This window comes from Solenopsis invicta, chromosome 8 (genome assembly GCF_016802725.1).
Source record: "Solenopsis invicta isolate M01_SB chromosome 8, UNIL_Sinv_3.0, whole genome shotgun sequence".
Classification (NCBI taxonomy): domain Eukaryota; kingdom Metazoa; phylum Arthropoda; class Insecta; order Hymenoptera; family Formicidae; genus Solenopsis; species Solenopsis invicta.
Window position 1 is genome coordinate 1229222 of NC_052671.1, and position 12159 is coordinate 1241380.

Here is a 12159-nt window from a genome sequence, read left to right on the forward strand (position 1 = left end):
TAAACTATAAAGTTCTACAAAAATCATACTTTTATATAAAATACATACGCGCACACATACACACACACACGCGCGCGCGCGCGCGCGCACACGCACACACGCAAGCACGCACAGTTACTTGATTATATATTAATTTATCAAAATTAAAACAATCAATAAGTTAATTGCAACAAGTTGCAAGAAAATATAAACAATAATAAATTAATCATTTTTTATGTTAGTAACATAATTGCTTTTTCATAATTATGTATATTTAATTATTAATTAACACATTTGAATTAAATTAGACATTAAAAAGTATTTTGTATCAATTAAATATTTCAAGTGTTTTAAATAATGATAAACTCTTTTTGTAGAAAATGCTAAATATAATTAATCTTAATATGCTAAATATAATTAATCTTAATATTAGATAATCTGTGTATTTTGAATACCTTTCTAGAATTTTAAATTTTAAAATGTAAACTTTTACAACCATATTTGTATATCTTATACATATTTAATATAATAGTTTTAAACTTATTTTAAAATAAACACACACACATACGCACACGCAAACATCAGTAGAGAAAAAATTAAATATTATAAGGTAAAGCTATATATATAATAATATATAATATTTTTATGATATTACCATACTTGACCGTATTTTACTTATTATTCATATTTCAGTTTTTAATAAATTATTAAATAATTAATTTTTAGATATATACCTTTCTACATAGGAAAGTTTTGAGTCTTATTTGAATTCGAGATTGAGAAAGAACTTTTTTTTGCATTTTAACTATAAATTATTAAACATTGAAAATATTATCTCTTGTTTAAGAAATATATATATATTATTTGCTATCGCAAATATTTATACATAACTATTTTTACAAGATTGGTTAAGTTTATACATATTTTTAATTAAATTATGTTAATTAATTAAGTTAATGGTTTATAAATTTAATTTAATTACGTTACATGAACAAAAAACTAACACAATTAAAATTTACGTTAAGTTTAGATTAACTTAAAAGCTAATTTGGAAATGTATTATACATATTAAATTAGAAATTCTTAACTTTTTGAAGTTAGATTACTCAAAACAATTATAATATTATATGCATCGTCAAAGAAATTTAATATTTTATTTGTAAATTTAGTGATTTATATGAAATAACGAAGAAATATTGTTTTTAAAATAAGAATGAATAATTTCTATTATAATCTTTTTTTTAAATAGAAAAATTTTTAACTAGGAAAAAGTTAATAGATTAATGTTTTTGTGTTTCAAAAATAACTAATTAAAGTTAAAGTTAAAAATTAAATTAATTAAAATTAATAAAGTTAATTTAAGTTATTAATTTTTTAACTTTATTAGTAACTAGTTAACTTTTAACTTGTTAACTAGTTACTAACCAATTCTGCATCTTTGTGATACTTGTAGAAATTTTAACGCCGAGAACCATCAGTTGGGAATCGCTGATTTACGCGAGGCGGTAGCGTTTTTCCTCGTAGTGTCATTATGAAACACTCTTTTTTTATCCACTAGATTATGCTACGAGTGAAAAGTGGGCAGTCCACTCGATTGGTAATTACACCTGTGTATGCACTTCATTAGCACTTATGAGTAGTTGCGTAACGACTGGCATGTCATTTTAATATGAACACGATCAGAGATTAATGGATTTACTTCAGCCTTTACAGAAAGATTCAAGAAATCGTGCATCCGCATGTGATGTCTATTCAATGAATAATCATTGCAAGAATATAAGATGATAAAATTATGTGATGTAAAAGTATAAAAGAAAATCGTGTCGTACTTTAGATTAGAATATTAAACGATATTTATACCATATTTATCACAGAAAATTATATAGTTGAAGTTATATATTAATGTATTCTATTCTATTCGGATACTATTCGGACGTTTATTAAAAATAAAACTTTTCAAATTTTCTGACTTTAAATTATTCCCTTTACCGTTATTAACTGTATTTCAATTGCTTGTAATACAAAATATTGAAATTCAAATAATATAAATGGATGTATGCGTTTCTTTACACATGTCAAATAAAATTAATAGGCAGTAGTTCTATAAATTGCCTTATTGAAATATAAGATTATAAAAATATAGAAAGCAAAAGTATATAACATATATAAGATATAAAAACAATAAATTAAAAACAAAATAATGGTAAATAATAGAAAGGTATTAGAGAGTAGTTTACTAGTTCTTGACTTTAAGTAAATCTTATTGAATAACATGCTCTTTAAAATCACTTCTTTATGAAATTACTTATTGCTAATCTAAGTTATATATATCGTACAAATATTTTACTACAATCTCATATAAATTAAACAGAATTTGAATCTACCTGTATAAAGGACTAGAAAAACGTACAATTTAATACGATGTGTGAGTGAACTTATGCGCAACAGGTCACGCTAGACGTAGCAGTTCATCATCGACAGTACGCCAACATGCATGCAACCAAGTCCATGGGCGTAATGACGCTCATTAATTCTTTCTTACATTTGTCATTTTTCCGTTACCATTAATAATTCGTTTGCGATACGCACATGAGTGACTTTAAAAAGTATTTCCAGCGACCTAATTGTAACTACCTAATTATATAGTCACGTAACACATATCTAAACATATGAATATATAATTATAACGTTCTGGTAATTTTTAATTGATTTACATTATATGAATTCCGTTATAATCACTAGTTGGAGTTCATATACACTTACATTTACATTACATTTATTGCGTAAATAAAATTTTTAGGAACTTATTAACACTGATGTTGGTATTTACCATAATAAAATCTATCAATTTTAAAAACGTTTATCCAGTATTTCAATACGTTAACAAATTTTTGTGCGTTTAATTTGGATTGATATCCTCTCTCATTTAAAGATCACCGTTGCTTTGTATGCACCACACAAACCTCTCTAGAACCGAATTTGTCGCCTCTTATCAAACAAATTCGGATCTACAGGGTAGATGTAGAGCATTAACTGGGCTTTCTTGTACGGCACATTCATCGTTTATCGTTTATTTCCTTATATATTAAAAATACTTAACATATACGTGCCGGTCTTAACTTCTTTGTCCGCCCAGTATGTGATCTTCAGTAGACTTCGCAACCATTTTATAGGAACCTGAAAATATTTTCCTATTAATATCAGTTTTTACACTTTAATTGTAAAACATAGAATTAAATTTGAAACATTCAGTTAACGGGCAGAAATCTTAATATTATAATTTGCAAATTGTAAACAATATCGTTCTTACGTTGTTATACAACTGATTAAAAATTTTTTATACTGTAATACATTTTTGTATAGTTTTTCATGTCTTCCGTATCCGTTTCTATTCCAACTTCTATAATATGTCAATGTAAATATTATTTAAAGAGGCTTTAGCTCTGTTAGGAAGGTATTATGTATTCTATCAACGTTATAACGTAATCGTTTATAAATATAAGCGTACGTTTTTTTTTTCAACAATTTGTATTGCATTAGCGGTGTTTACGTTCCTATCGTTGAAGTTATAGAACATGGGTAATTTCAAATTAACACTCGCAGAGGCTTATGAAGTGCACAGTCATATGGAAATAGCTTAGGTATATATGCTGAGTCACTCTTCAAGAAAGCGAGGCAGGGTCTGCTTTTAGCGCAAATTGCGTAAACTTCCAAAAAAATATCAAATTAGCAAAATTAGTCACAATTACCGTTAATATAAAACACAACCATGTTTTCTAAATTTTCTAATTTAAAAAAAAATTAATTTTTAGAAAGTATTTAAACGATACATACGTGAAATCTATTTTCAGTACAGTATTGTTAGTAAAAGTCAATCTCTCATTAATTACGTATTCGGTTCTCTCTTACATAATTTAGTTTCTGGAATTCTGCCCGATTTCTTCACACATTTCTCACACCGATAGCTATCTTCCAGATAAAAATATCCGTCAAATAACTGAAAATTCGTTTACTTTATTAAAATTTTTGTTTACGTATCTATATAAGAATAACTAATTCTTCATACTATTAACACAAAGTGTACTAGAATTTTAATATAGAAATTATCATATTCTCCAGGAAATATCTCATGAATTAAGTTATAGGTGAAGAAATTGGACATCAACCGGTTAATGCCTAATTTCTTCATCTCTAGATAATTTTATCCATGAAATATCTCCCAGAGAATAAATATTCTTTCTAGTAAAATGCTAATACAGTTTGTGTCGATAGTTAGTATAAAGAATAGCTACCCATTAGTTACATAATCAAAAATAAGTTAATTAGTAAAGAAAACGAATTTTTAGTTAATTGACGAACATTTTTATCTGAAATATATCTATCGGGAGGTGTGAAGAAATTGAACATAAGAAAAAAAATATATTGTTTTTATGTAACATTTAATTTTAATACCGATTTATTTTACTACTTTATTTTGCTAGCATTGATACTATCTTACGTATTATTATTATTAACACAATATTCTATTATATTATGAAATTATGTAAAGGCTACATAACGTTTATTATTACTGTTTAAATTAAAATATGTTTTTTTATAAAAGACAATTTTGAGATAAATATCTGCAATATCTTATATGTTGATATTAAATATGTAAAATATTGATAGTATTATACATATGAGAATTTTACATTTTCAACAATTGTTACGTCATATTTTTTATTCAAAGGTTTAATAGATTGTATGTTGTCAAGGATCAAATATTGTAGCCGTTTCTTTTAATATTTATACGCGCTGTTATAGATAAACTCTATTATGTCATTTGACACGCTTCGTAAGTGAATATCGTACTGGGTTATCTCAGTGACAATGATCACATTACACCTGCACTACCAATGATGATTGATGCTCGTTCCTGGGATCGAAACCACCTGAGCGTTAACGGCTCAAGGATGACACAGCTGAATGTAGCAAGGTCGCGTTCTCCTTGGTTTTCTTCTTCTTCTCCTTCTTCTTCTTCTTCGTCTTCTTAGCGGTACAGCTCCTTTTATTCCTGTACGCGTGTCGACGTACCTTTCATTTCCAGGTTACTTGGTCATGTCGCATACGCTGGTTGTTCGCATGCAATTAATAAAACAAGAAAATATTTTAATATATATGTATATAAAAATATCTTACATAATTATATATTAACATTACGAGAATAATATTTATAGGACATATTTTAAAATATTTGATAAGAATTTTTCAGGAAAATAAAAATTTTGTATTCTAATATTTTTACGTAGCAAAGGGTGCGAAATAAGAAGTGATCTTGTCGTGGAGAAAACGTTACAACGTCAAATGTCATTTAGATAAATTAGTTTTCCTATGTCAAGAAAAATGAAAGATGTTGAGTTCTTATAGAAACATATTAGGTATCGGCTGATGGTGTTAATCCTTTTGAACGACGTTTTTCGGGTTTTGATCCGGATTAAGAAATCTGAAAATGACCTGACTTACTGAAAATATTTCGCACCCTTCAGCTCATAACAGCGAGCTTAGCTACTGGCATAGCTGCTTAAGATGTATATTTTCTTTAAGGATCAAGTTATTGGTCTCGGGGGTAAAACCTCAAAAGAATAGAAATATAAATTTCTCTGAAAAGTAAATAAGATATCAGATTTCAATAATACAATTTCTATTTATAACATCTCTCTCATATAAAATATATATTTAATTTAATATTAATATGTTAACCAAATATTACATTAAAAACAAAATATTATTGTATAATAAAATTTATATTATCAAAGCTTATCGATTTTATCAATATCTTTAAAACTTTATTATAAATTAAATTAAACGTTTGATAGAATAAATTGCATCATATGCAATTAAATAACATTTCTAAAATCTTTATTAAAGAATTTATCTTAATTTTTTTCTAGGATGTGTTTATAAAAAAATTATCAATAAAAATATCGTTTTGTATTTTGTAGTATTCCGCGACTGACTTTACCGACACATGACGTAATACAAGAATACTAAAATTCCCTAGCCGAAAACTGTTATTTTATTATTTTCTATACTTTTTTTTAAACTCCTCTCTTTTTATTTTTTTTTTTATTTTCTGATCTAAATAAACGTTTAAATTTATATATACTTACATTTCACAGGTATAATGAATTATATTTTGAGTCATGTCGATGACATCCCTGGGGATAAGCCATAGAAAAGTCCATTGTAAGTGGGGATCATCGGCAATAAGACGAGAGTGTATTTGAGTTTCGTCGGCAAGCAACCTTCTATCGACCCGAGCATTTCGTCCGCCCCCAGGACGCCATTACTGAATATCATCTATATAACGCGTACATTTGCACCCCGCCATCAAAACTGCTGCTATGCTATTCCTCTGCTTTCGTGCATATTTTTCGGTGTAGAAAAATTTATTGTATCGATGCCGATAAAACTTTTTAACCAGCTGTAAAATGAATTATAGTTTAATAGTCACATATTTTTTAAAACATGTTATACAAGCTAGAAATAAGTTGCATAAATTAAAAGAACAATATATTTTACTGTGTTAAAAATTTATAATTAACAATTAACTATTTATTTCTTTTTGGTCAAATATATAAACGTGTAAAAAAAGTTTGATGTTAAATTACCTTTGCAATAAAATATTGCACATGCACAAAACAACAAATATAATGCGTGAAAAAATACTCATCAGTTTAATATATATTGTTTTTGAGCTGTAACGGGTAGCAAAACAAAATAATTTTCTTGTCTAATAAACATTGATTTTAAAGATTCTTTCATTACTTACATACAGAATTTATAGAACCATTTGGTTTTTACAGATGTATAATATATAAATTCACCATGGCAGATATCAGATGCAATTGAAAAATCTGCAAAATAATCAAAATGGATCGATGCAAAATATTGCGCTATCAATTATAAGGATTATATAAAGACAAAGAATTAAACAGATTATAGAAACAAATGAATTTAATAGTAAACATTTTTCACGTGAGTTTATTATCAAGAATAATCACCGGTCTTAAGTTACGTATACTATAGTTTATGCTGCCGATTACTTACATACTAGGCGAGTAAGTAGCTCGCGGATGCGTTTTAATAGGAAGAGCAGTTGTAGCCTCGTTGCTTGATACTCTCTAACACAAGGAGAGTCTCCGGCTCGTTTCATGGCCGGACGGAACGTCATGGCTGAACCAACGAATAAACCAATAAACGGGGCAACCATCTGCTTACCAGCCGGCATCTTTCCCTTCCCCCTCGCTCCCCTGGCCGCATCACAGCACCATTCTTCTTCCCCTCGTGTTTCTTCCCCTTCATCTCCTTCATTCCTCCTGCCCCCTTCAGCACCATTTTATGCGATCCTGAAATGAAATCCACGTGAGGGCTCGCAGCATCCGCAAGGAACTCACGCGGCTTTTGTGCCACGATAATAAGCGAATCCACCTACAATAGCGGATCTTTTATGGAGGCAACTCGATACAGTTAAGTCAAAGAATAAGAACAATTTTTAATTAATGCAATAAATATCATCTTTTTGAATGTCATAATTATTACAAGATTATAATTAATGTAAGGACTTACAATAATTTAAGCAGCATTTATTCTGCAGCACAACAGATATAAATACAGAAAACAATATTAATAAATTTTAGTAGTTTATTTTAAAACAAATAAACAGTAATCTGTAAATAAAATCAAGGTTATTTCGTCTATTTCAACAAAAATTATTATGACTAATAACAGTAATAAATAATTACATTACGTGATTCATGTATTTTTCATTAATGTAGGAAGTATTATACATATTGATATTAAAATTATAAATAAACTATATATTAATTTTAATATTATCACAATCTCGAAATAGTCGCGATAAAATGTTATCATATAACATGGTAAAATATCGAATAGAGAAACAGATATTTAATTCAATAATAATATGTAAACCAGATATTACATTAAAAGCAAAACATTGTATTGTAATGAAATTTATAATGTCAGCTTATTGATCTTATCAATATTTTTCAAATTTTATTCTAGTTTAAATTAAACATTTGAATGAATAAAATACAATATAGAAATAATATTTCTCAAAGCTTTGAAAAACTTCTCTTAATTTTTGTTATTATAGACTGTCTTGATAAATAAATTATTTATAATATGTCGCTTTTGTACTTTGAATTATAGTATTCTGCGAAAACGGAATTCATTGCGAGAAAGCATTCAATGTGCACAAGTTGTGTAGAATCTTGAAGACAAAAACTTCGAAGAAGTTGGAAATACGCAGCAGGCGGGCTACAAAACTGAAGGTCAAATAGGTCGCTATTATCCGAGACCTATTACCTACAACGGACCGTGATACCTGTTCCGATACCGAAAAAAAAGAAAAAAGTCAGGAGAGCAGAACTGTTCCCTATAAAGAAATTTCGAATAACTCTTATGAGTCACAACCTTAATGTACACTTTGGAAAGAATATTAACGCTATTTGCCTTTTTATAATTTGTAATAAAATAATAATGTCTGATGATTAAAAATTAAAATAATCAAAGAAAAAAGAAATGTTAGCGTTGTATTATTTTAAATTTATATTCGATATACAAAAAACTAGTTTATTTATATTTATTATACTTATATATATATAAATATAAATATAAATAAATATTTATAATAAAATATACTCATGATTACCCGGTAAAAGCATCAAGGTACAATTTTATATTTTGAGAGAATGAAGTTGACTGCATGGTCGCCTGGAAAAAGATTAACTAGACCTTATTGTATCTCCCATGCACACAGCATGACATCATTTCTTGCGGAAATGTGTTAATTTATGACACCGGTACTTTAATTTAATCATACTAAGAGTTTAAAATTGAATAAAACATTAACAGCTTTTAGTGGAAAATTATACAATGTATATCAAGCAGGTTTTAATTCTCACATTGTCAACAACAAATTTTAATATGTTATTTTTAACTTTTATATAAAATTTTAAAATAATTTCTTTATTTCCATATCTTACGTTAATTATCATATTTACAACTATTAGCATTGACTAACAAATTTAATTATATATACTAATATTAAACTGTTTTTAATAATATAGGGTAAGGGAATAATAAGAAACTAATACGTGTGCTTGGCACGTGCTGTTTGGATATTTGGCGGTAACACTCCCATTAAATACATATAGCAATCACAGCAGCAATACTTTTCACAAGACAGACATCGATCACTTAACGCTTTGTCGTGTCACGCTACCTCTTGTTCATTCACGTGCCGCTTTATAATCGCACAAACACACACTTCTTATTTTTTTTTTGTTCGATACGTTATCTTACATATCTAAAAAAATAATTGTTTATTTAAAAAAATATATTTCTTTCCCAATTAAAATATATAAATATAGATAGAAAATTAGAGATAAAGTTATCAAAACAAATAATCAAGAAATTAATTAATTTGTAACATGTTTTAGATTTGAATAATACATTTGGTTTACTTAAAAATTGTTAGAAGATATAAATTGCTATTCTGAAGATAAACCTTTTTGGTAAGGTACTTAACAAGTTTAGAGATTGGAAGGTTAGATGTGGAATGTGGACGCCGTAAGTTGTTGATTGGATTCACAGCCGGTTTATTCTCGTGCACACATGCTCGTTTTAAATTTTACATTCTTTTTTATAGAGGACTGTGGTAAACATCTCATGAGTACATTCATCAGATGTACTTTCCACGAAAAATTGCAAATCTACTCAGTCAATAATTATACATAATTTATAAATATATACGTAAAAGAAGTTTTGCTTTCTTTTCCAAATTTTCTTTTAATAATTAACATTTAACAGAATTCTTAAATATAGGTTTATTAAATTTATGTGTGAATTAATATTGTATTCATTGAAATAAACAATTTGTGTCTGTATCAAGAATATAACAAAGTATTAAAAAATTGCAATCAATAGAATCAATAACTTACTAATATCCAACGATACTTTCAAGTTTATTCACAGTGCACAGAATCTAAACAACTGATCCCAGCAGATAGTAACGTAGTCCTTTCTCTTTAAATGACTAGAGATGTTAATTAATTCCACTAATTTTTTACAGTAAGCTTTTTTATTCGCGAAAGCAAGTACACAAGATTTCTACCCAGACCCGTTGTAAATTTCAAGTGAAAGTCTACACCAATCTGTGATAATTTTCATTGTACATTTACGTATACATATGTATTATCATTGCGAGCTATGAAATGAACTGAAATGGAACCGTGTTGCGGGTGAGGAACACTGTGCAAATCGATCGGCATCCCGCCAGATTGCGAGAGGCTATATGGGAATCGTGAAATTCGCCACCGTCGGCGCCACCGCGGCGGTACCTTATACGTGCTGGAGTGTATTTCGTTGACTATTGATATCATGTAATTGATACCTATTTTTCTCGTCTGGTATAATCAAAGCGATATTCCGAAGATATCACATAAAAAGGAAAACTATAATTTATATCAGATTTTTTTCATAATCTCGTACGACTAATTGTCAGATTAAACTCTGAGGAGAGACTGATGGAATAATTGCATTTTGTTTCATTCATAAAATGTTTAAGCAGCTGCTTTAATTAAGGAGAATTATTTTTTTATGATAGTAAATTATTTAATAAAAAGACACACAACGCGCCGTATAATTAATACAACGTTGTATGCTTTTAATAGCATTTTAATCTGTCGCATATGAATAAATGAATTAAGATCATTCAGTTGGAAAAAAGAATTCTTACTACAACTTTTTAAAGATGTACATGAAGTATTGCTTTTATTGTAAATATATTGTGATAAACAAAGTTGAAATATTGCCATTTTTGTACTATAACTCGAAATAAACAATAATAAAGTTGCTTAATTTTGTATTTTTCGCATAATAAATTTTATGTTACACATATTAAAATATAATTATATTAAACAGAAGAGGATTTCTCTTTATAGATTCCTTCGGAAGAAATGCATCAAGCATACATCATTATTAATTGTTATTTAGATATAGAAAACGTATAATTTCGTGAGCTGAAGCGAATTATGTTTTCGCATCTAGCCATTTCACATGTAGCCATTTTCAGTTCTAGTTCGATAAAAATAGATAATATCAAGAAATATAGAATACCGATATCACAAGTATATATCAAAGTCTTTTCTGCCTTCTTTGGTATCAAAGTTAAATAGGCATTATCTTTTCATAGGAAAATCAATAAGTATTGCATCCTTTTTATAGATTTTAAGCCTGCGTTTCGAACGGTCCTGTAGTTCACTATGACAGTAAATTTGGGTACGTCGCGTCTCTCTCTCTCGAATAACAATGGATAGATTTTAACAACAAAGATAAAACAAGAACAAACACTTACCAATAATTGCTCGTAAAAGACTCGTGAAGTATCCTTAAAAAGGCACTAATTTTACGTTTCGATACACTGATTTATCACAAAACAATTTTCATTCGATAAGCGCACAGGCGTCCATAGGAGAACGAATCTCCAAGCTGGGGATGAAAATGCGCACGAATCGACGCTGGGCGTCGCCATCGTAGGGATGGGATAGTCAGGACGCGCAAGGTGGTGAATTCAGGGTTGGTGAGTGGGGAGGATTCGAAAGTCGAGCAAAGAGCTTCGTGTCCGACCGCTGCTACGGCGACCTGCAGACTGTTCTGTCGAGCGACCTCGGCTCTCCTCGGTTACGAACAGTCATTAACATAAATTGTCTTCGGTGACAGTTACCACTACTACCTCTCTATAGTATTGGACAAAATAAAGCAGATTCAACTGAAATACTATAGTTTGCATAAAGATGATCCATTCTATTTATATTTAATAATGTTTACAAGACTATATTCTAATGATTTTTATGTTCTAACTAGTGTGTGCAATATTTGTAAGGTAGAAGTTTTTTTATTATTTGAGATATGCTGTGAAAATTTATTTATTTTTTATATAAACATTTTCTATACAAGCATCTCTGTCTAATATATTTGAAATAAGTATTTTGGAATAAAACAAGTTATATCAAATAATAATTTAAAAAAATAATATCATCATTAAAAATATTAAGTAGTTTTTGTATAGCAAAATATCATATTTGATAAATTGAGTCTCTTTTATATTCTTTT

General features: G+C 28.3%; 1 long non-coding RNA gene across 2 annotated transcripts; it reads right to left on the reverse strand.

The window, feature by feature from the left end:
- Nucleotides 1-2222: 2222 nt before the first annotated feature.
- On the reverse strand, nucleotides 2223-11946 carry LOC105192909. Of its 2 annotated transcripts, XR_005575409.1 has the most exons (6): nucleotides 11402-11946; nucleotides 7069-7367; nucleotides 6791-6875; nucleotides 6129-6442; nucleotides 4864-5088; nucleotides 2223-3156 (listed from the first exon to the last, which is right to left on the reverse strand). It is a non-coding gene; the product is annotated as an uncharacterized LOC105192909 (long non-coding RNA). The 2 variants fall into 2 exon arrangements; XR_003268631.2 differs by having other exon boundaries at nucleotides 2223-5088; nucleotides 11402-11944.
- Nucleotides 11947-12159: the final 213 nt, after the last annotated feature.